Raw genomic sequence first — 21,805 nt, 5'->3', positions numbered from 1 at the left:
AGTAGCTGAACCAAGGAAGTTAATGAGGTCACTGAGAAATAGTTTGGAGCAGAGGTTCTTAGCTTTTCTTGTGTCATACATGTGAGTTGTTTTCCTGGTTCTGATCAGCTCACTCAGCATCAGCTCGTCTAAGTCCAGGTTTTTCTGAAGTCTACCTGCTCATCATTTCTTATAGAACAATAGTATTCCATTCCATTCATATACCATAACTTGTTCAGCCATTCCCCAGTTGATGGGCTGCTATAAATATTTTTGTACATGTGGGTCCCTTTCCCTGTTTTATGATCTCTTTGGGATACAGACCTAGCAGTGGAATTGTTGGGTCAAAGAATATACAGTTTTATAGTCCTTTGGGCATAGTTCTAAATTGCTCTCCAGAATGATGGGATCGGTTCACAACTCCACAAACCATGAATACTACAGAACAATGTTTTTAAAGGCATAGAATACAAAATAGAGGATTACAAAGGAAACCAATCTATTAAAATTTTAAAAAGTAATTTTTTCCAATCCAATTTTATAGATCCCTTGAAATCTATCCTTGGATGCTTTGAATGTCTTCCAATCCCGGGCTAAGATCCTCTGCCTCGGAGAGTTGACTGGGATGCTGAGAGATCAAGCCACTTATCCATGGTCACACAGCTAGTAGGTATTGGATTCAGGACTTGCACCAAGGTCTTTCTGATTCCAAGGTTGGTACTCTAGACACTATGCCCTGCTGCATTTGAATTTACACATAGGAGGTGCTTAATAAGTGCTGGCTGAATCTGAATTTTTCTAAAGGAAGTACTTTTTGATTCAATTTAATGTTTAATTGCCAAATGCCTACTATATGCTTCTCTCCATACTTGATGCTCTAAAAGATATAGAGGTTCCAAACTTATTTGGCCTACCACCCCCTTTTCCAAAAAAATTTACTCAGCATGCCCCCCTCAAGAAATCTACTTTCTTTAACCATTTAATGGTTTTGTTTTTAAATTCCATCATTTCAAAAAAATATGAAATATATTTTTTCAATGATGCATCTTAAATTTAATACTTTATTGTAAATTTGTGGGGGTTTTCCTTTATTGAAATTTTGATGATCCAATATTATCAGGTGACCATATGATATCATGCTGTAAACAAGTCATTCCAAGTACATATTCCTGCCAATATATTCTGGAATTTCCGACAATGCAGACAATGCTCGCCTGTCAACACTTGCTTGTCTACCTCTTGGTGGACTTGACCACATTTTGTGTGCTTATTTGGAAAATAATGTAATCACTACAACTTTAACTCTGTTACACAACATATGAAACATGTACAAACAGTTTTTCAAAATTTTCTTCTTTCCTATTCTTTTACCACCCTGTTACTTTTATTTAATGCCCCCCGATTGCACCCAAGTTACTACTATCCTCCCCACCCCTATCATTCCAGCAGCCCTCAGAGGATAGTATCACCCACTTTGGAAACCTATGAATTGTAGAATAATATTCAATTTTAATTCTTCTCTCAAGTTCATACTTTCAGTAGAGGGACAAAACATATATACATGAAAATTAGTTTCTTTTTTTTGAGAAAAACATGAAATATTATGTGCCCATGATAAGAAATAAAAGAGTTCTGAGATGGAGACATCAATTAGGCCATGAGTGTCAAGCAAAGACTTGGAGGAAGCAAAATGAGTTACGTGCTTGAAAGATTCAGTTCAAGCATTGATTAAGCCTGTATGAACATACAAAGATAGATGTAGCTCCTTATTGCCAAGGAAGCTGATGGGAAATCTAGTTGTGTTTCTTTTTTTTCCCACTTAAAGGAACAATTGAAGGATCATGGGAAGCAGAAGCCTTTAGAGATGGGGGAAACCTGAGAACTTTGGAGCCCTAGACATTGCAGGATGAGCAGAGGCTCACTAGGTATTCAACGGTCAGCCCATTGGAAAGAAAGGGCACTGCTACCCCAAACTTAATATAATCAAGTGCAGCTGAAGCCTTGTCTGAATCTGACCTGCTTAAGGAGTGATCTTCTGGAGCAGAATGTGCTACTGCTCTAGCACCTCATGAATTTATCCCCTCTCCTCTTTCTTCCCTCATCTACTTTGTGTCTGTGTCTCTCTAAAAACCCAAAACAGGGACTTCCTAAGTAAAACAGTTTTTTTTCCCCAAAGGGTTTACAATATAATTAAGGGATGAAACACAGACAAGTAACTATGATACATGATAGATATGATTTCAATAGGTTGGAGGGAGGGAAGATCACATGAAGAAGACTGAGTGACCAAAGGGAGGCTTGGTGTTTATGTGGGGGGAGGGGGGTGAGGTTGTAGGAGTGTGGGAGGCAGGGAAATAATGGAAGGAAGAAGAGGAAGTTGTCCTTGCTCTTGTCCTTACTTTAAAAGAGGAGTGTGATGCAAATTATCAAGTGAAGGTGGTTGGTAATGGGGATGTCAGAGAACTGAGAAGGCTATCCTTTGGAATCCTCTATGGTTCTATTCTAATAGTCAGAAAGGGTAAAGGCAGCTAAGTGGACGAGTAGATGGAGCATGAGACTTGAAGTCAGGAAGACCTGAGTTCAGATCTGACCCCATTCACTTACTAGCTGTGTGACCCTAAGCAAGGCACTTAACCACTGTTTGCCTCAATTTCCCCAACTGTAAAATGGGGATAATAACAGCACCGACATCTCAGGGTTGTTGTGACAATCAAAAGAGATATTTGTAAAGTTTTTACCGCAGTGCCTGGCACATAGTAAGACCTATTTAAATGGATAATTTACTTTCTTTCCCCTCCCCACCCCCCAAGATCCCTTCAAATATACATTTCTACTTACAGTAAACTGGACCACAGCGAGGTTACCTATGCTTGGATCTGCCTGACAATAAAAAGTTAGCTGTAGTGAACTCACTTAAATTCATAAGACCAATCCCTGTTAATCATTTATTCCTCAGACTTAATGTGAATGACAAACAGGGGAAGTGTTAAAGTATAATGTGGGTGGGTAGGCCATTCCACATAATTATTACCAAAACCAGCCCAAAGCACTTGGGAGTAGAGGAAAATGCCCTGGCAGAATTGGATCTTAGGACCTACATGTATCAGTGGGATTAGCCAGAGAGAAAGGGTTAGGATCATGGGGACAGGACAGGAAGAGGAAGCAGTAGCAGAACCCAGAAACACAGTTGAGTCCAAATGCCTTATTTTCCATGTGAAGTAACTCAGGCACAGAGAGGGTGACTTCCCAACATTAGTGACATGTAGCTAGTGACAGAGCAAGGACATGTAGCAGCCCCTATAGCCACTGCTCAGTGGAGATGACTTGTGCTGTAACACCTCTTGTGGCATGCCTGAAACTACTTATACGCATCAGAAAATTTTTTCTCATTCTCCTTCATAAGATAATATTTCCCCTGCTGTCTGAATAGGCATAAGTAACACATTTCAAAATATTTGAACACAGCAGCAGATTAAGAGCCCCATCACTGAAACGTGACATGGGAGTCATATTCTAGTATTACTAATAAGTGGTTAAAAAAAACTGAGTGGAGGCCAAATGCATTATTCAAAAACCTATGAAAAATGGAATCAGTGGTCACTGTAAATCACCTCTATTGAATATACAGTCAGATCCTGATTCTCAATCACAGCTGGGAAGTAGGTAAACAAAAGTCCTTTTACATCTTCACAGTCAGATCAAAATGTTAAAGCTGAAATGGAGCTTTTTAGCTCATCCTACCCAGCTCCCTCATTTTATAGATGAGGAATCTGAGTACTAGATGACTTGGCCAAAGGTGACACAAGTAGTAAGTGGTAGAGTTGGGGCTTAAACCTCCACCCACTGTCTCCAGACCCCAGGTTTTTTCTACTGTCCATAAACATCCATGGAAAGTGTGTCCTGATTTGGGGATGCTCAGGCTTCAGCAGAAAATTCCTCTCACTGGTAATTTACATCTTTGTGCATCCCAACCATGCAAAATTCCTGCACCAGGAACATCTGTTTTATATGCTGCCCCTGCCTAAAAGTCATACCATGAAACTCCAGTAACCAAAGCATTCATTTACCCAATGGTATCCTGGTAAATGTTTAACAACCAGCCCCTCCCTCACTAAAAAAGAAAACTATATTATGACACATTTTTATGTTTAATTTGTAATATTAATATTTTCTCCATTTCTTGTTGTCTAGATAATTAACAAAACAATCAAGCCCTGTTTTATCATCTTGACTGATTTCTGAGGTATAATGGCTCATACTGAAAATTTAACAATCAGTTGTTACCAACTGGTATGAGCTGGCTGTAGTACACTCCTACACTCCCCAAAAAGGTTGGTATTGATGGTGAAGCTTATTGGCAGTAGAGAAAGTAGAGTTATCTCTGTGTATTATGGAGACAGAATAGTATATTAGTATATTAGATTTGTAACTGAAGTCTCACCTCTATTTCTTATTGGCTTTTGTGGCCTTAGTTTCCTCCTCTATAAAATAAGAATTCTGGACTAGATCAGAGCTTCTTAATCTTTTTTTCTTGTCCTGAACCTCTCTGATAATCTACTGAAGCCTACAGACTTCCTTTCTCAGAATGCTATTAAATGCATAATATAAATAACAAAGAATTAGAAAGCAAACTCATTACATTGAAATAGTTATCAAAATGTTAAGAAAAAAAGAAAGTACGTAGACTCTAGGTTAAGAACCCCTGCATAAGATGGTCTGTGGTCTATTTATAGATGTGATCTATTTATAGATGGCATCCTCTCCCCTCTTCCAGAAGCAGGAGACAATCCACCACTGGGAGAAAAGGTTCTATGTCAAGTAGACTTTGAACAACAAAATATACATTGACTACTACAGTTTAATAATAAAAGCAGCAAAGTCCTCCCAAAAATATAGAAAAGAGATCAGGAGAATGTACTGTTATCATAAGATGGTGTCTGGGGTTTCTTTCAGTTCTAAGTCCAGTCTCCTGAGATTCATCTTCCTCAAGCTGTAGGTGCAAGTCAATCACAAACAAATCCCCAAATCACCTTTACCTTTGCTCCTTCCAGAGCAATTCTGGAATAAGTTAATCCACTATGCCCTAGGAAGGAGCAAAATAAGGAGAAGAAAGGACTTTGTGCTTTGTGCAAAAAATGAAAAAGGAAAACAAAAATTCCTGTCATAAGAAATCTTTCCCCAAACACTGTTCCCAAAACCTTGTGTGCTTAAGGTGTAGTTGGAGATTACACTTAACAGAGCGATCTCTGGCCCTTGGACTATTTGAGGCACAATCTCATCTCCTATTCTCTCAACACTCAAGAGATTTCAAGCAGGGCCTGGTTGTGATTTGAAGAGGCAAAATGTGGCGAATATGCCTCCTACTCTGACAACTAATACACCATCATTAAATATTCATTCATTCCTTCAGGTCTCAAAGGTTCTTTGATCTTCACAAGCACTCCATTAAAATGCAATTACCCCTAGGAGTGGGAGAACACCTAGTAGGGAGACCTAGCTGGAGCAAAATGAGGGAGAGTAACTAAGAAAAAGGAAAGATGTGCTGAAAGGAAGTCTGGGAACCCAAAGACAGTCTTTCTTGATTTCAGACTTTTCAGTGAGAATCACAGGATTATAGATTTAGAATCAGAAGGGACATCAGAGGGTCAACTGGTTCAGCTCCTTCATTTCACAGACACTAAACTGAGGCTCACCAGAGAAGCAAATTGACCTGGTCAGGGTCATCCAGGTAGTAACTATCACTACTGGTATTTGTACCGTGACTCAGAATTACTTTTCACTTTCAGTCCATAAACTGCATTTTATGGACTTTAATGAGACTGATTGTATGTGAAGCTCTTTTTATTCTTGAGATGACAAGTTGTAAGAGGAATAAAAGCAGAAGTTATTAAGCTTAAGAACTGTCAGCTTCTTAGACTCTCTACTATTTATAGATGGCATCCTCTCCCCTCATCCAGAAGCAGGAGACAATCCACCACTGGGAGAAAAGGTTCTATGTCAAGTAGACTTTGAACAACGAAATATACATTGACTACTACAGTTTAATAATAAAAGCAGCAAAGTCCTCCCAAAAATATAGAAAAGAGATCAGGAGCGTGTACTGTTATCATCCTGTTAATATATATGTTTATAAACAAAGTATAAATAATTTGGCACATATGATTTCATATGTGCTCATTTGCAATTCAACATTTATTGAGCACTTAGCATATGCAAGATACTGTGCTGACACTTAGAATACAAAGATTAAAGAAAACATTCCATGCCTTCAAGAAACTTGTACTGAAATCAGACTGGAGGGAGTGTACTACATGTACAAAGAAAAATATGATACAAGGTAAGGAGAGATGATGGAGAAGAAAAGATCCATACAAAGATGTTTATGGATATTTAAAGATGGACTTTTATCTGAAAGGAAGTAGGGAGGGAGGATGAGGGGAGGCTACTTGGAGAAGAGACCATCTGAACTGAACCTTGAGGGAAAAAAAAATAGTGAAAGGCCAAGATGACCAAGGAAGCCATATTAGGCATGGTATACAGCAGTGTGGATGGAAAGAATTGGGAAATGCTATGTGTTGAGTTCTTGAGATAGTTAGCAGTCCAGTTGGGCTAGAATATAGTGTTCATGAAGGGAAATAAGAAAGGAAATAACTGTGAAAAGGAGGTTTAGTACAGGATTATGGATGGCTTTAAATGCCAACCTAAAGAGTATATAGTCTATCCTAGAGGTGATAGAGAACCATTGAAAGTTTTTGGGCAGGGAAGGGCAATGGTCAGACATGTCCCTTAAGAAAATTACTTTGGTAGTTGTATAGAAAATAGGTAGGAAAGAGAAGAAATAGACAAGAAGCAAGGAGACCATTTGGATGGCAATCATAATAGTCTAGGTGAGAAGTAATAAAAATAATATCCTGGACTGGGTTGTCACTCACATGAGTAAAGAGAAGGGAGCTGACGTGACATATAATCATGAAGGGAGAATCAGCAGGACATGATAACTGATAGAGAAAGGGAATAAGAGAGAGGGAAGAGTCAAAGATGACTCTGAGGTTACACCCATTTGGGTGACTGGAACAATGATGGTATCCTTAAAAGAAATCAGGAATTTTAAAGGAAAGAAAGCGCTAGGAGGCAAGTTAATGGGCTCCATTTTGGATGCACTGAGTCTGAGGTGCTTCCAGGAAGAGTTCAGCTGGCAGCTGTTGATTCAGGGCTGGTGTTTAGAAAAGAAATTAGGGTGAGATATATAGAGATCAAAGTCAGTTGCTTGGACATGAAGGGGATAAGATCAGCAAGGAAGAGACTATTGGGAAAGAAAAAGGAAGATGGCTTAGAAAATAGTCTTGAAGGGCATCCAAAGCTTGGAGAAAGGAGATGGATGATGACTCAATAGAACCTATGCCCTTTGAAAGCAGGAGGAGTCTCACTTTTACTTTTGCATATGCCCAGTGCCTAGAACAGAGTAGGTATTTAAGAAATGCTTATTGGTTGGTTGACTGATGGATTAATTCAGCAAATTTGACTAAAATGGAGTAGTCATGGGGATAATAATAAGACCTATCTCCCAATAATGAGATAAAATGTGCAAAATGATAAAGTGTATAAAGTGTTCAGGGCACTATGTGCCTAGCACATAGTAGGTATTTAATAAATGCTGGTTCAGTTTAGAAGAGAGGAATGAAATGGAAATCAATAGAAGAGAGTTAATCCAGACAAAGGCTGTGGTCAACAGTGTTAAGAACTCCAGAAAGGACAAAGAACAATGAAACCTGGGAAAGGGTGATTGGATTGAGCAATGGAAGGAGGGAGAATTTTCAGTAGAAAGGTAGAGTTTACAGATAGATTGCTTGTAAAAAGCAGAAGAGTAAGTAGGTAATAAGGAAACAAAAACAAGGATTGTAGGCAATTTTGTCTAGGAGTTTCAGAAAGCACCAATACCTCGATCTAAGACACGGGTTGCTTTTTTGTTTTTGGTTTTTGAAGACAGCCAGTGACTTGAGCATGGCTGTAGGCAGTGTAGAAGGAACCAGTGGGGAGGAATGGATTGCAGAGCAGAGAAGCAGCTTGGCTTGGTGGGGAATGCTGTAGTTGTGATCACAAGACTCCAGTTTGAATTGGTCATTTACTAGCTTTGTGATCCTAGTCAAGTCAGTCAGTCAGTCAGTCAACAAAGATTTAAATGTTTCCCATGTCCCAAGCACTGTGCTATTAGTTGGGACAGAGAAAAAGGCAAAAACAAAGTTTTTGCCCTTAAGGAACTAATATTCCAGCAGAGGAGACAACGTGCAAACAACTATGTACATAATATGTACCTATGTACTATGTGTGTGTATGTATGTATATATGTATATACCATATTCTCAGTACAATGTGCAAGTCATTTCTTCACCTGTAAACTGGTAGCATTTTTCACGTCTGCTTCTCAGGATGGTTATGAAGAAATTTAGACCATTATATAAAGGTGAGATATTATAGTTACTATTACTATGAAAAAGATGAGGCACCTCCCAAAAGGGAGAGGGAAGGCTTGGTTAGCCTTGGCAAGGACTACCTGGTCCTTTGAGACAGAAGGAAAAGAGGAGAAAATGGATAGCAGAGACAATGAGGGAGTTCAGAACTTACAGGCTCAATTTTTTTTTTTCAGAAAAGGAGACAAGGTCATGAGCTGATAAAGGAAGATGGAAGGAAACAAGGATCTATTAAGCACCTACTGTGTGCCAGGCACTGAGCACTTTACAAAACACTTTACAAATATTACCTCATTTGAGCTTCACAACATTTCTGGGAAGCAGGTCTTATTTCCCCCATTTTATAAGCTGAGGAAACTGAGGCAGACAGTATGATTAGCCCTCAACTGTCTGAGGTCAAATTTGAACTTGGGTGTTCCTGACGCCAGTTGCACAGCTCAAGCTGCCCCTACAGCTGTAGGGAACAGTAGAGCTAGAAAGGATAGCCAATACATTGGCTTCTGGGAAAGGGCTGGTCAGTTTCATGAGCGATTGCTTCTTTACGATTTAGTATGACCCATTCATTTGAAGTCCCAGAGAGGTGACTTGACTTGTCTCCCTTAACTATTATTAAATGATTACTGAGGGACTGAGACTTGGATACAGGAAAACTGAGTCCTCATCCTGGATCATGATGGTTCTGGACTGCCTTATCCTTCAATTATTTTTGTCTATCATCTCCCCTATCCGTCTTTAAGCAGAGAAAGGACATGAGTAGATGCTTGACAAATATTTGTTTAATGAATGAAAAGGATGAATGATCAAATATTATACAGGCAGATAGATGGTTATTTTTTTTTTACCATGTTTATAAAGAGTCTGAAATAAGGAATCTCATCTCACTATTACCAGGGGAGAGATTGAAGTTGACAATCAACAAACATTTATTAACAAATTACTGTGCTATGTTCTGGGATACAAAGAGATCTAAAAAACAATCTCTGCTCTCAAGAACTTCACATTCTAATAGAGGAGACAACGTGTAAATAACTAGATATTTACAAGATACTGTATATACAGAGTAGATGGAAAGTAATCTCCATGGGGAAGCCATGGGCAGCTTGTATTTGTGTTTGTCCTTTGCTCTCAAAGAGGACCATGACATCAGGGAGATGATGACATGACTTTTAGTAGACTTTGATTTGAGTCAGGGAGGGCTGTGCAAGGTCACATAAGATTCAGCAACTGATTGAATATGTGAGATGAATGAGAAGTTGAGAATGATGCTAAAGTTGTGACTCCGGATGACTCAGACTATCACAGTAATTGGAAAAAAGGGTATAGGGCAGGGGTTTGAAATCTTTTTTTTTTTTTTTTTGGTATCATGGACTCCCTTTGGCAGTCTAGTAAAGCCTATACTTTCTCCTCCAGAGGCATCTGAATCCAGTGGCCAGATATTCATCAGAATGACTAGAGATGGCCCAGAATGCTATGGGAGACCAGGGGCAACTAGGAAAATAAGAAAATACCTCTTATAGAATGTGAGTTTTGAGCTGAGTCTTAAAGGAATCCAGGAAAACTAAGAGGAAGAAGTGAAGAGGAAGGTTATTCCAGGCAAGGGAGGCAGCCAGTGAAAAGGCACAGAGAGGGTGGTGTTACACAAGTTGGTCATGGTAGCTGGGTCTTTTATTGTGTGGAAGACACTGTACAGAGGAAGACTAGGAAGATAGGAAGGGCTTTTGAAAAGTTTTAAATGTCAATCAGAGGATTTTATATTCGATCCTCAAGGTAATAAGTAGCTGCTAGAGTTTACTGAGCAGGTAGGGGGAATGACCACAAGTTATCGGACTTGTGCTTTAGGAAACCACTCTGGCAGCTGTGTAGAGCATAGAATGGCCTGACAATGAACATCAAGAAAACATAGGTGCTCCATCAGCCACCACCACACCACCCATACATGGAACCATCAGTTACAGCAAATGGAGAAGTTTTGAATGCTGTGGACAAGTTCACCTACCTTAGTAGAGTACTTTCCAGGGATGTACACATTGATAAGGATCAGTGTTTGGGAGACTCCAAAGGAAAGCATGAAAGAAAAGAGGCATTAGACTGACTGCCAAACTGAAAGTCTACAGAGCTGTTATACTGACCTCATTGTTGTATGATGGTGAAACCCAGACAGTATACCAGTGCCATGCCGGGAAACTGAATTACTTCCATTTGAATTGTCTTAGGAAGATTCTGAAAATTAACTGGCAAGATAAGGTATCAGACACTGAGGTCCTTACTCAAACAAAACTGCCAAGCATTCAAACTCTGCTTCAGGGAGTGCAACTCCAATGGGCTGACTACAATGTTTGAATGCAAAAAAAGTATGCTTGCCAAAAAGACTATTTTATGGAGAACTCACACAGTGCAAGCATTCACATGGTGGTCAGAAGAAGTGATACAAGGACACTCTCAAGCTTTCTCTTAAGAACTTTGGAATTGATTGTGTGACGTGGGAGATAATGGCACAGGACCACTCAGCATAATATGCCCTCATCAGAGAAGGTGCTGCACTCTATGAGCAAAACAGAATTGAAACAGCTCAAAGGAAATGCAGGATGTGCAAATTTAGTTCCTATGTTCACGTGGACTGTCTGTACCCAATCTCTGGTAGTGCTTTCTGAGCTTAGATACATCATAACTTGACTCCAACATAGTAATGTCATTTTGGTGCTCTTTGAGGACAAAGGACAACAACCAACCAACCAGATGGGAAAGGAGAGAGATTTGAAACCAAGAGATTAATTTAGAAAACTATTGCATTAGTCCACGTAGGAGATGAGAATGGCTCTATTAGGGTCATATAGGATAGATATTGAGAATGTAGAAATGATAAGATTCAGCAACTTATTGAATATGTGAGGTGAATGAGAAATTGAGAATGATGCTAAAGTTGTGACTCTGGATGACTCAGACTATAACAGTAATTGGAAAAGTGGGAAGTAAAAAGGGTATAGGGCAGGGGTTTGAAAACTTTTTTTTTTTGGTATCATGGACTCCCTTTGGCCATCTAGTAAAGCCTTACAGAAACTTTGTCAGAATAATTGTTTGTTTCCTATATTCAAAACTAAGAGAAATGCTAAATTTCATTAAAGGTTAGTGAAAATGAAGATGTAATGTAATATTTTCCCCATACAAATTCACAGATGCCCCCAACCCCTACCCCTGAAATCTATCCATGGACCCCTCCCCTTGAACTCTAGGTTAAGAACCCTTGATTCATGGGGAAAGATAATGAATTTTGCTTTGGACTTGTTAATCTTGATATGCATATAGAACAAGATGTCTTGATGAGGAACTAGAGCTCGGGAGAGAGACTAGGACTGGATATATCGATCTGGATAAGGATGATAATTGAAGCTACAGGAGGTGACAAGGAGGTATAGAAGAAAAAGAGAAGAGGTGCCCTAGGACATAGTTAATAGTCATGACATGGATAAAGATTTGCAAAGGAGGCTGAGAAGGACTGGTCAGAGAAGTGGAAGGAGAACCAGTGTCAAAGAAGTCTTAACCAACTACTGTGGCAGAGCACATACTGGAACTGATAGAACATTATCAAAAACAATCATTAAGGGTGGGGTGAAGTCTCTTCAAGTTTAGAGTTGATTGAGGTCTTCTTTGATCTAACTCTGTTTCCCTTTTTTTTCCCCATTATGTCAACATGCTTTAAATGGGTTTTCATCACTAAAGCACAAGAAAATGGAAAAATAAAATAAAAGGCAATGATGGTGGGCATTGGAAGGAATATTTAATTTTAATGCTTCAAAGATCTGGGATCTCATCAATAAGGATACTCTTCCTGCCAGTTCTGATTGTGGCCTTGCTACAACTTACTCTTTGAGAGCTAGTGTAGCCAAAACAAATTCACCAGTCTGTTCGTAAGTCTCCATGAAGTTAGCAAGGCCAGTCCTGGGACAACTGATATATACCCCATCACTGGCTAGATGTTTATTCTCAAAGAAGAACATCTTTATGTAGCATGAAAATGGCATTTTAAAGTTAATTTCAAAGAACTGGGCTGATACAGTAAAAGTCCTCACCAAAGTGTGAAAGTGTATCCTGCCCATGTTTCCCTACAGAATCTGCCCCAAACACTATAATTGCTCATTGTGGGGAGTAGGCTAGAGAATCAATCAGAGATGAATAAATGAATTATAAGCAGTAGTGAAGGTCCAGGGGCAGCTAGTGCCAAGCTTGGGAGTTAAGAAGACTCATCTTCCTGAGTTCAAATATGGCCTCAGGCACTTACTAGCTGTGTCACCCTGGGCAAGTCACTTCACTCTGCCTCAGTTTCCTTATCTGTTGAATGAACTGGAAAAGGAAATGGTAAACCACTCCAATATCTTTGCCAAGACAACCCTGATGGGATAATGAAGAGTCAGATGTGACTGAGATGACTGAACACACACATACACACACACACACACACACATACAGTGAAGGTTCAATTGACATTAGATAATAAAAATTTGCTGTGGACACAGTCAGTACAATTTCTTCACTTCCTGCCACCTTGTTCAGTAGCTCAGGAGTAGCCAAAGAGACTACTATTGATGTTGGGTGATGGTGAACCGTGGTTTATGATCAGCAGGGTGTAGACTTCAAAAGAAAAAGGAGCAAAGAATGTCTAAATTGTGCATGCTTATTTGACTCTTTCTTTAATGTTGATGGTTATAACATTTAGATTTTTTTAATAGATTAGGAAAACTGGTTCTATCTTCTTACCACTTCTCTTCTAGTGTTGGAATTGCTATAGGGACAACTGAACAATGCCAGATATTCATCAGAATGACTAGAGATGGCTCTGATCAGAGCAGCTTAGAAAGAAAAGTTCTAGAAGATCATTTCTCCTCTGAAAGTAGAATTTGAAATTAACTTTAAAATGCCATTTTCATGCTACATAAGAAAGTCTGATTGGCAGCACCAGGCCAAACCTCTCTTTCCCTATCTGAGATAGCAGCCCTTCAGAGCTCTACTGGGGAAAATGCTAGACTGGAAGTCAAAAAAATCACAACTAGTGAATTTTATGGGACAGCTAGGTGGTGCAGTAGATAGAGTACCAGACCTGGAGTCAGGAAGACCTGAGTTCAAATCTGGCCTCAGACACCTACCAGCTGTGTGACCCTGAGCAAGTCACTTAACCCTGTCTACCTTAGTTACCCCATTTGTCAAATGAGCCAGAGAAGGAAATGACAAACCATTTCAGTATCTTTGCCAAGAAAACCCCAAGTGGGATCACAAAGGGTCTGAAAGGAATGAATAACAACTATGGCACATTTATAGAATTCTTTAAAGGCTGCTAAGTGCTTTACGTACATTATTCCATTTGACCTTTAAAAAAATCCCATGAGGTCATTACTATATCTCCACTTAAGGGATGAAGGAATTGAGGTTGAGAGTAACTTGCCACAGATGTATAACTGGTCAGTAGGCCAGTGGCAGGAGCTGAACCAAGGTCTCCCTTACTAAGCCAACCAGTTCTCTACCTGCTGCCTCAAATGACTTGACTTCCTGTTCTAGTTTTATCACCACTAGCTAGGTAGTGTTGGGCAAGTCACTTCCTCAGCTGTAAAATGAAGTTAAAAACACAATCATCCTGTCTCATTGGGGCATAGTAAGGAAAGCACTAGGTAAATAAATGGCAAAGTGCTAAAGAATTCACTCCATCTCTCACCTCTTCCAGGGCTTTCATGGACACATAGCGAATGCCCTTGGAGCAGTGAGCAAGGTTCTCACTTATTTACAATTATATGTTACGGATAGACAGCACATTTGTTGAAAATGGTATTCTCTAGGTGTTAGGCTGTCTACCTAATGGCCATCAGTCAGGAGAGGACAACCAGAAAATTGGTCTAAAGAAATGACTTGTTCAAGGTCACATAGAAAAGTCCAAAAGGGCAGGGACTAGAAGTTTGATCTTCTGACTCACAAGGCCTATCATTTTCTCCTAGCTTCCACATCTAGGAACATCCTGTCGTAACCTGGCCTTGGTTGACTTTTGAGAATGCCTTTGGAGGCTGGGTGCCAAGTTTATATTAAACCAAACTAGGCCAAGGCAGGGTGGAAGAAGGGATCAGTGGTAGAGCCAGTAAAATTTAAGCGCCTTAGGAGCAAGGACTAGTTTCTGTTTGGTTGTTCTGTCCTTGTATCCCCAAGCACTTAGCACAAGGCCTACTAAGTAAATACTTAAATGCTTGTTATTGAATAGAGAAAAACTAGCCAAACATTTAGCTTTTGATTAATAAAAAATTCCTGTATTCCTTTTCCTAATTTAATATTTTAGGCAAATTAAAGCAGTGGTAAGGTAGATAAGAACTAGGAATACTGAAAAAATAAGTGTTTGGGATTTGAGTTTGGGGTTTGGTAGGGGAGGTTTGGTACTTAGAAGAAAATCAAAATAAAAAATTAAGTATTTGCGGGTTACCTTTTCCAAACTGTGGGGCATGCTCCCTGATGAGAAGAAGAAGGAAGGCAGGAAAACAGCCAGCTAAACAATGGTCAAAATTATTGGCTATCATTACAACTCCTGCGTAAATACATCAGCTTTTTTTTAAAGTGAAAACCAAGTTAAAGTCAATAAAGGTAAGGCTAGCATAATGAATTCCCTCCAACCCCTTAGGGGAGAGAAGAACTGGGGAAGTACCACTGTCATGCCTGGGTTTTTGTGGAGGGAAGATTCCTCACCTCTCCCACATGGTTAAGCTCTAGCGGTTATGGTAGTGATGCACCATCATGCCAATCTGGGGTCTTCCACCAGCTTACCCAATGATGAGTGATGCTAGAGTCCATTCTATCCCCTCTGGGCTCTCCTGGGAATTTGTGATATGATACTGTCCAGCCATAGGCTCCAGTAATGACAGCTTGTATTCAGTCATAGACACCAAACATCTCATAAAGTGACTGTTGTTGTTGAGAATCTATGTGTCTATGATCCTCAAGCAGTGAATTTATCACAATTAATATTTTATGTTGATTTCTTTGTGTTGTTATAAACTAATAAATTTTACATTTTATTTGAATACAACATAAACTAAGAAAATTATCCACATAGATTATTTGATGGAAAGTGTGTGTGGAGTGCACTGTAATTTTTTGAAAATATAGAAACATGGGAAGGTCACTTTAGAAGACTTAGAAACCACTGGTCAACTTCCAGGGTGGACCAGAGGACCCTGTGCGAGGGGCCGAGGAGACACAAAGATGAATCCTGCAACCTGTCCCTTGTCATTCTGCAGCTTAGGAGGCAATTGGAGGAGACAAGATAAACATTGAAAGTTAAATAAAGATGGAAGAGCTGTGTCCAGGCAGTAAGAGAGCGATTGTCTAGTCGAGGACTTTGAACTAATAACTCAGGGAGCTACAAGTATATTTATTCCCTTGTAATCTTCAGGACTCCAAATAGAGCCAACAATCTATGGTGCTATGAGATTTTATGAGTCCTAACCAAGGTTTCTGGAATGCGTTTTGGTTTCCCAGAATCCCATAGTAAAATTTAGATACTTCTGGGAAAGGTCATGCCTCCATCAACAGCTAAACCTTAGAAGCTCTAGCTTGTAAGCTAAATCATAGAATAGGATGGTAGAGATCGTCGATCAAACCTTAGAATCAAGCTCAAGATCACTGCAGAAAGAAGAGATTTGATTCCACCTATCAAGCCTCTATTGGGTGCCTATAATGCTGGAAATACAAAGTCAAAATGCAAATCCAGCCCTTGCCCTCAAGATAGGTATGTGGGAGAACTGGGAGTGCAATCAAGGTCTTCTGCCTTCAGCTTCAGACCTAATCCAGTCTTCTCAATTCTGCAGTGAACACTTTAGCCAGGAGTCATGGATAGGTCAGATGAGAATAAAACACGGGATGCGGCTACTCTAGATATCTTGACACAGAGGCTTGGAAAGAGAGGAAGAAGGTCATAAAAGACATGTTTCATCTACTAACCCAGTCTATCCTTATTTAGACATTTCACAAGCATGACCTTGATCTCCCCTGACATTGGAGTCACCTCCAAGAGCTGGTAGAGGAGCTGGTAGGTGCTAAAGAGAATAGATCCGTGTCTGCGTTTTTAGGGAGGCAAGTGGTTTAATGGGAAGAGAGCTGAGTCTGAGTGGAAATTTCAGTTCTGCTTTTCAAAGGCTATGTAGTCTTTACCTTCTCTGGGTCTCAGTTTTGTCTATGTAAAAACTGAGAGGGTTGGGCTAGAATAGGTGTTCTTCACCTTTTTGTGTGTCATGGACCCCTTTGATGGTCTAGTTCATAGGCTTATGGACCCCCCCCCCTTTTAGAATGGTGGGTTTTTAAAATTCATAATTGAAATGATCCATTTCAGTTAAAGGTTAGTCAAAATAAAGATGTCAATTTGTTTCCATCCAAGTTTCCAGACCCCCTGGAATCTGTACATAAAGGAGTCCCAGATTAAGATTCTCCCCCCCACCCCTCCAGGACTAGGTAATCTCTTAACGCTTCTTCTAAGTTTCTTTACAGCTCTAGCCTCAGCTTCATCTTCCTCCATATTCTAGGAGTCAAGTCAATGGCATTCAAACCCCCAAGTTACTTTTACCTTTGCCCACTGGAGAGCAACTCTGGCAGAGCTGAATTCCCTTTGCCCCAGGAGGGAGGCAGGTTGGAGGAGGCAGGACTTGGAATTTAATGCAGAACATGAAAAGAAAAATAAAACTACACACACAGAATATTTTAAAAATATCATTTCAAAACACCAGAAGTCAAAATGCCTACCCTACTTTATCTAACTTTTCTGGTGTGTGTGTTCGTTCTTCACCGCCGAAGAAGACCACACCATCAGAGACATCGTGACATGACTTGCCCTTGACTTTGTTTTGAGTGAGGGAGGCCTGTGCAGGTCACCAGCCTCACTTCTCCTCCAGAGCCATCTGAGTCCAGTGACCAGATATTCATCAGGATGACTGGAGATGACCCAGGATGAGGCAACTGGGGTTAAGTAACTTGCCCGAGGTCACACAGCTAGTGAATGTCAAGTGTCTGAGGTGAGATTTGAATTCAGGTCCTCCTGACTCCTGCACTGGTGCTCTATCCCCTGCACCACCTAGCTGCCTCTAACTTGATTGGTATTTCTGTGCTCAATATAAACTCTCTGCACCAGAGTCAGCTAGGTGGCACAGTAGACAGAGCACCGGGTGTGCAGAAGGAAGCTTTGAATTCAAATCTGTACTCCGATACTAGCTGTGTGACCCCAGGCAAGTCATTTAATCTCTGTTGCCTCAGTTTTCTTGACTGTAAAATGGAAATAACAGGAACACCATCTCACAGAGTTGTTGTGAGGATCAAAGGAGATTTGTAAAGAGTTTAGCACATGGTAGGTGCTACAAAAGCATTGCCTCAATTTCCTCAACTGTAAAATGGAGACAACACTCACAGAGTTGCTGCCTGGCACATAGTAGGTCATATACATATACATACATACACATACATATGTGTAGTGTGTGTGTGTGTGTGTGTGTGTGTGTGTGTGTGTGTGTAAACCAGCTACTATGCCCTAACTTTACATTCCCACTTCTATAATGGAACACCTTTCCTTCTGAATGATACAGAAAGAAGACCGCCAGATTTGATATCCAAGAATCTAGGTTTGTACCTGCTACGTACCTGCTCCTGCCTACCTATTAGACCTGTGGTGATTCACTTAAACCTGAGATTCCTCATCCTTAAAAGCCAGGGGTAGGCCCAGGCTATCTCTAAGGTAAGGTCCCTTCTGGCTCTAAAACCCCAAACTTCCCTCACCTCCATCTTTCTGGTCCTACTTCCTCTGTAAGGCCTTCCCTAAGCCCCATACCCCCAGCCTGGCCCCAGTCTGCAGGGATCTTTTCCTACTCTGAACTTCCTAAGTCATGGGAGTGGTCATCCTTGTTCCCCATGGCCATCGTACCCCTATCACCCACCAAATGACTGGTCCTTATTCCTTATTCCTTTCTACATCCTTTGATATTAGCTTCAGGGTTTCTTTATTCCCAGGATATGTTTTGCCCTTCCTTTCACCCCCTTACACTGTCCAACCAGGAAAATGGAGCAATATTCCCAATCTCACCCATACCCATACAGGTTCTATCCCAGACCTCTTATCTCCTTCCCATGGGATCTTAGGTCCTGAGTACTAAGTTCTTCTTTCAGATCACAGGAGCATAGATAAGAGCTGTTAGGGGCCTTAGAGGCCATCAAGTCCAATCCCCAGAAAGAAGAGGAAACTGAGGCTTGGAGATTTCAAATGATCTGCACCAAGGTCACATGGCTCCTGACCCTGAGATCACTGCTCCAAGTGCAGTGCTGTACTTGCTATGACACCTAGCTGCCCACCCTGACCCTCCAACATCACCACTCAGCTGCATTCGTACCATGGACCAGAATCCATAGTAACAATTCTGGTCTCCTCCCTACAATCATAAACTCCGTGAGAGTAGAAACTGTTTCTTTTACTTTTTTCTTCTATAGTACTTTATGCAGGATCCCCCCAAAAATGACTGATTAATTAATCCCAGCATTGGAGGGGGTAGAGGCATGGGAGAAGGGAGAGAGGATTTGCCATCACTAAGCATGTATTACTAACTGAGATGGCTTAATAGACCTGATCTCAGATCCAGGAAGAGTTGGGTTGTAAGTGCTATGTCACACATTTTACTTCTCAGTATTCTAGGCCAGTGGTGTTCAGCTCAGATGGGATCCCTGTAGGTCACCTATTGACTTTAAAAAAAAATGAACATTATCTGTGATGTCCTTTCTGTAAGTCTGACAGTTCTGTTGTAGGCAACTCTCTAAGTCTATAAAATGAAATAAATGAATATGCAAAGGAATGAATAAATAAATAAAAGTGCAGACACACTTGGTAAAGGGAGTCTCCACTGGGAATTTCCTGTACCATTACAATCCAGTCCCTATTCTCTATGGCAGGAATTTTTAACCTGGGATCCAGCACCTTATGTTTAAAAAAAATTGGATAGCTATATCTAAATATAATCGGCTTCTTTTGTAATCATATGTATTCTATTTTATACATTTAAAACATTATTCTGAGAAAGAGTCCATAGGCTTCACCAGATACACTGAAGGTGAAGAACCTTCTTTATGTCATGGTCCATGGAGACCCTCCATTGAAGCCCGAAGTCACAGTCATTCTTCAAAACAGGAAACAGAGAAGCAAGAGTTTGTTTGTTACCCTTGCAAAGCCCTTTCCCTGTCCTGGAAAAATGCAACGTCCTTAGCATGTCTGTCTCTCGCCCAAACAGACATTTCTCCCCTTTGTTTTCCCTCCAAGGTCAGAAGCAGATCTCTGTGGATGAAGTTAATAAACAGCTAACTCTAGAGGAATAAACAAATGGAGGGAGCCCTGAGTCTGTTCAAATATCCAGCCCACCCCTTAACACTCCCCTCTGGAAATAATGTGGCCAAGCAGGGTGATCCAGGTTCTGGCAGGGATGGATACTCCTCTTCGCCCTTCCACTCCAGAGAGGAGGGGAAAAGGTCCTGTTGGCATGGAAGCCATCTAACATGGCTGCTGGATCACCGGGGCTAAGACTAGAGTGTGGGTGGGCGTTGGGTTGGCAATGTGTAGGTATCTAAGGACCTTGCTGTGGGGCAAGGGGAAGGATATGGCCCTGATGGTGTGGTCCTCAGGGAGAACAGTTAGTCCTTGGTACCTGCTAGAACATTGTAGATGCCTTCCTAGCTTCCTTTCCTTCCAGCCCCAGCTCCACACCTGAAGGAAAGATTGCTTATCTTCATCATTTTATAATTGGGCTTTACACACTCAAGCTCTTTGATAACCCTTAGGCAGGTAATGTAAATTTTATTATTATGATGGCCATTTTATAGGTAGGGTAACTGAGATTCAGAGCCCTATCCATGGGCACATGGCTAATTAATTTTGAAGACAGGATTTTAAATGTAAAAGCTGGAAATTTCCTCAAAATAATGTCAATTCCTTAAGGAGTAGGACTCGGATTTTTGTCATAGCATCCATGATATGGAGTCTGTCTGGCACACAGTAAGCACTTAATCGTTGCTTGTTAATTGATGAATTATCTTTCTCATCAAGAAGCTTCATTTAACAGATGACAAAACTGAGGCCCAGAAAGGAAGTGATCTTGCCTAAGATCACACAGAATTGTCAGAGCTGTGATTCAAATTCAGACGCAGAGCTCTTTCCATCAGACCATCCTGCCTTATAGCACTGTCCTTCTGGTCATTCTAACGGAGGCTCCTAGATCACTGACTCATCAAATTTTCACTACTATACTAGATTACTTCCGAATAATGCCCTGGCATCTACTCTCCTTCCCCTATGGTAACAACATCCCAAATCCCAAACCAAGTTACCAGGCACAGCTTCCAGGATTGGCAGGGCCACATTATTTGTGAAATACTGAGTCACCACATGTGGCAATAGGTACTTTTCCATTAACTAATAACAATGAATGCAAGCTGGGAACAGGAATTCTGAGAATTTTATCTCAGATCAGGGTCTATTAATCTGAGGGAGGAAGGGTGCTCCTTTAACCTCCAGGAATTTGGAGGAAGGAAAGACTAACCCAAAACACCGAAAAATAGGTGGTCACCAGTAGGGTGTGATTTGTGAGGTCCCTGGAAGGCCCTGATGCTACAGGGTCTGAAATGTCCACATTTACAGAATAATTCCTTTAAGTACAAACAATCCCTGCCCAAATGCCAACCTCCCCAAGGAGAGGCAAGGAGGGGAGTTTATGAGACAATCCACTAGACTTGGACTGAGAGGACCTGAAACGCTTATCCTTACTGTGTGACTGTATGAATAGTCATTTTGGCTCTTAGCCTCAGTTTCTGCACTTGTAAAATAGGGATAAATAGTACTTGCCTATTTTCCTTTAAAGACATGTTGTAAAGGAAGCACCATGTTAACCACCATGGTATATATAATGAGAGCTAATGTTGTTGTTGTTTCTGAGTTTCCTGTATGACCTTGGGCAAATCCTTCACTTTCTTGGGCCTCGGTTCCTCAACTATAAAATGGGATGATTGGACCAGATGACCCTTAAAATCCCTTCCAGCTCCTATGATCCCATGATGCTCTTTCATCCCTCTCCAGGATGCCCTGCTGACTCATCTCCACAGGACTTTCTCTCCCAAAGCCATAGAAACCTCTGGAATTTTCCATCACTCTCTGGACCACTTTATTTCCCACAATGGAAGGACTCTCCACCTCCAAGGTCTCACCTTCTGATTGGCTGGTTCCTCCCCAAACCTCTAATCTAAGGAGGAGACACAGGTATCTCTCTCCTGCTGACTCGTCTCCAAGTCAGTCAGTCAAAAGACTTTCTGTACACTGCCCT

At 40.7% G+C, this 21,805-nt stretch overlaps 1 protein-coding gene across 3 annotated transcripts in view; it reads right to left on the bottom strand.

Annotated features, from left to right (window-relative positions):
* PAQR5 (progestin and adipoQ receptor family member 5) overlaps nt 1-21,805 on the bottom strand; it is a 109,252-nt gene that overhangs the window by 72,742 nt on the left and 14,705 nt on the right. Inside the window, exon 1 of one of the 3 annotated variants that reach the window (XM_072615311.1) lies at nt 2,818-2,893. The exons of the other annotated variants lie outside the window; for them this stretch is intronic. The gene's annotated coding sequence lies outside the window, so the exon portion shown is untranslated. Of the gene's footprint in view, nt 1-2,817; nt 2,894-21,805 lie in introns of those variants that run through there. 3 annotated transcript variants of the gene reach the window in all.

Source organism: Notamacropus eugenii, chromosome 1, assembly GCF_028372415.1.
Source record: "Notamacropus eugenii isolate mMacEug1 chromosome 1, mMacEug1.pri_v2, whole genome shotgun sequence".
In the NCBI taxonomy this organism is placed as follows: Eukaryota; Metazoa; Chordata; class Mammalia; order Diprotodontia; family Macropodidae; genus Notamacropus; species Notamacropus eugenii.
Note: the sequence above shows the minus strand (reverse complement) of the source record. Positions and strands in the feature narration are given on the sequence as shown.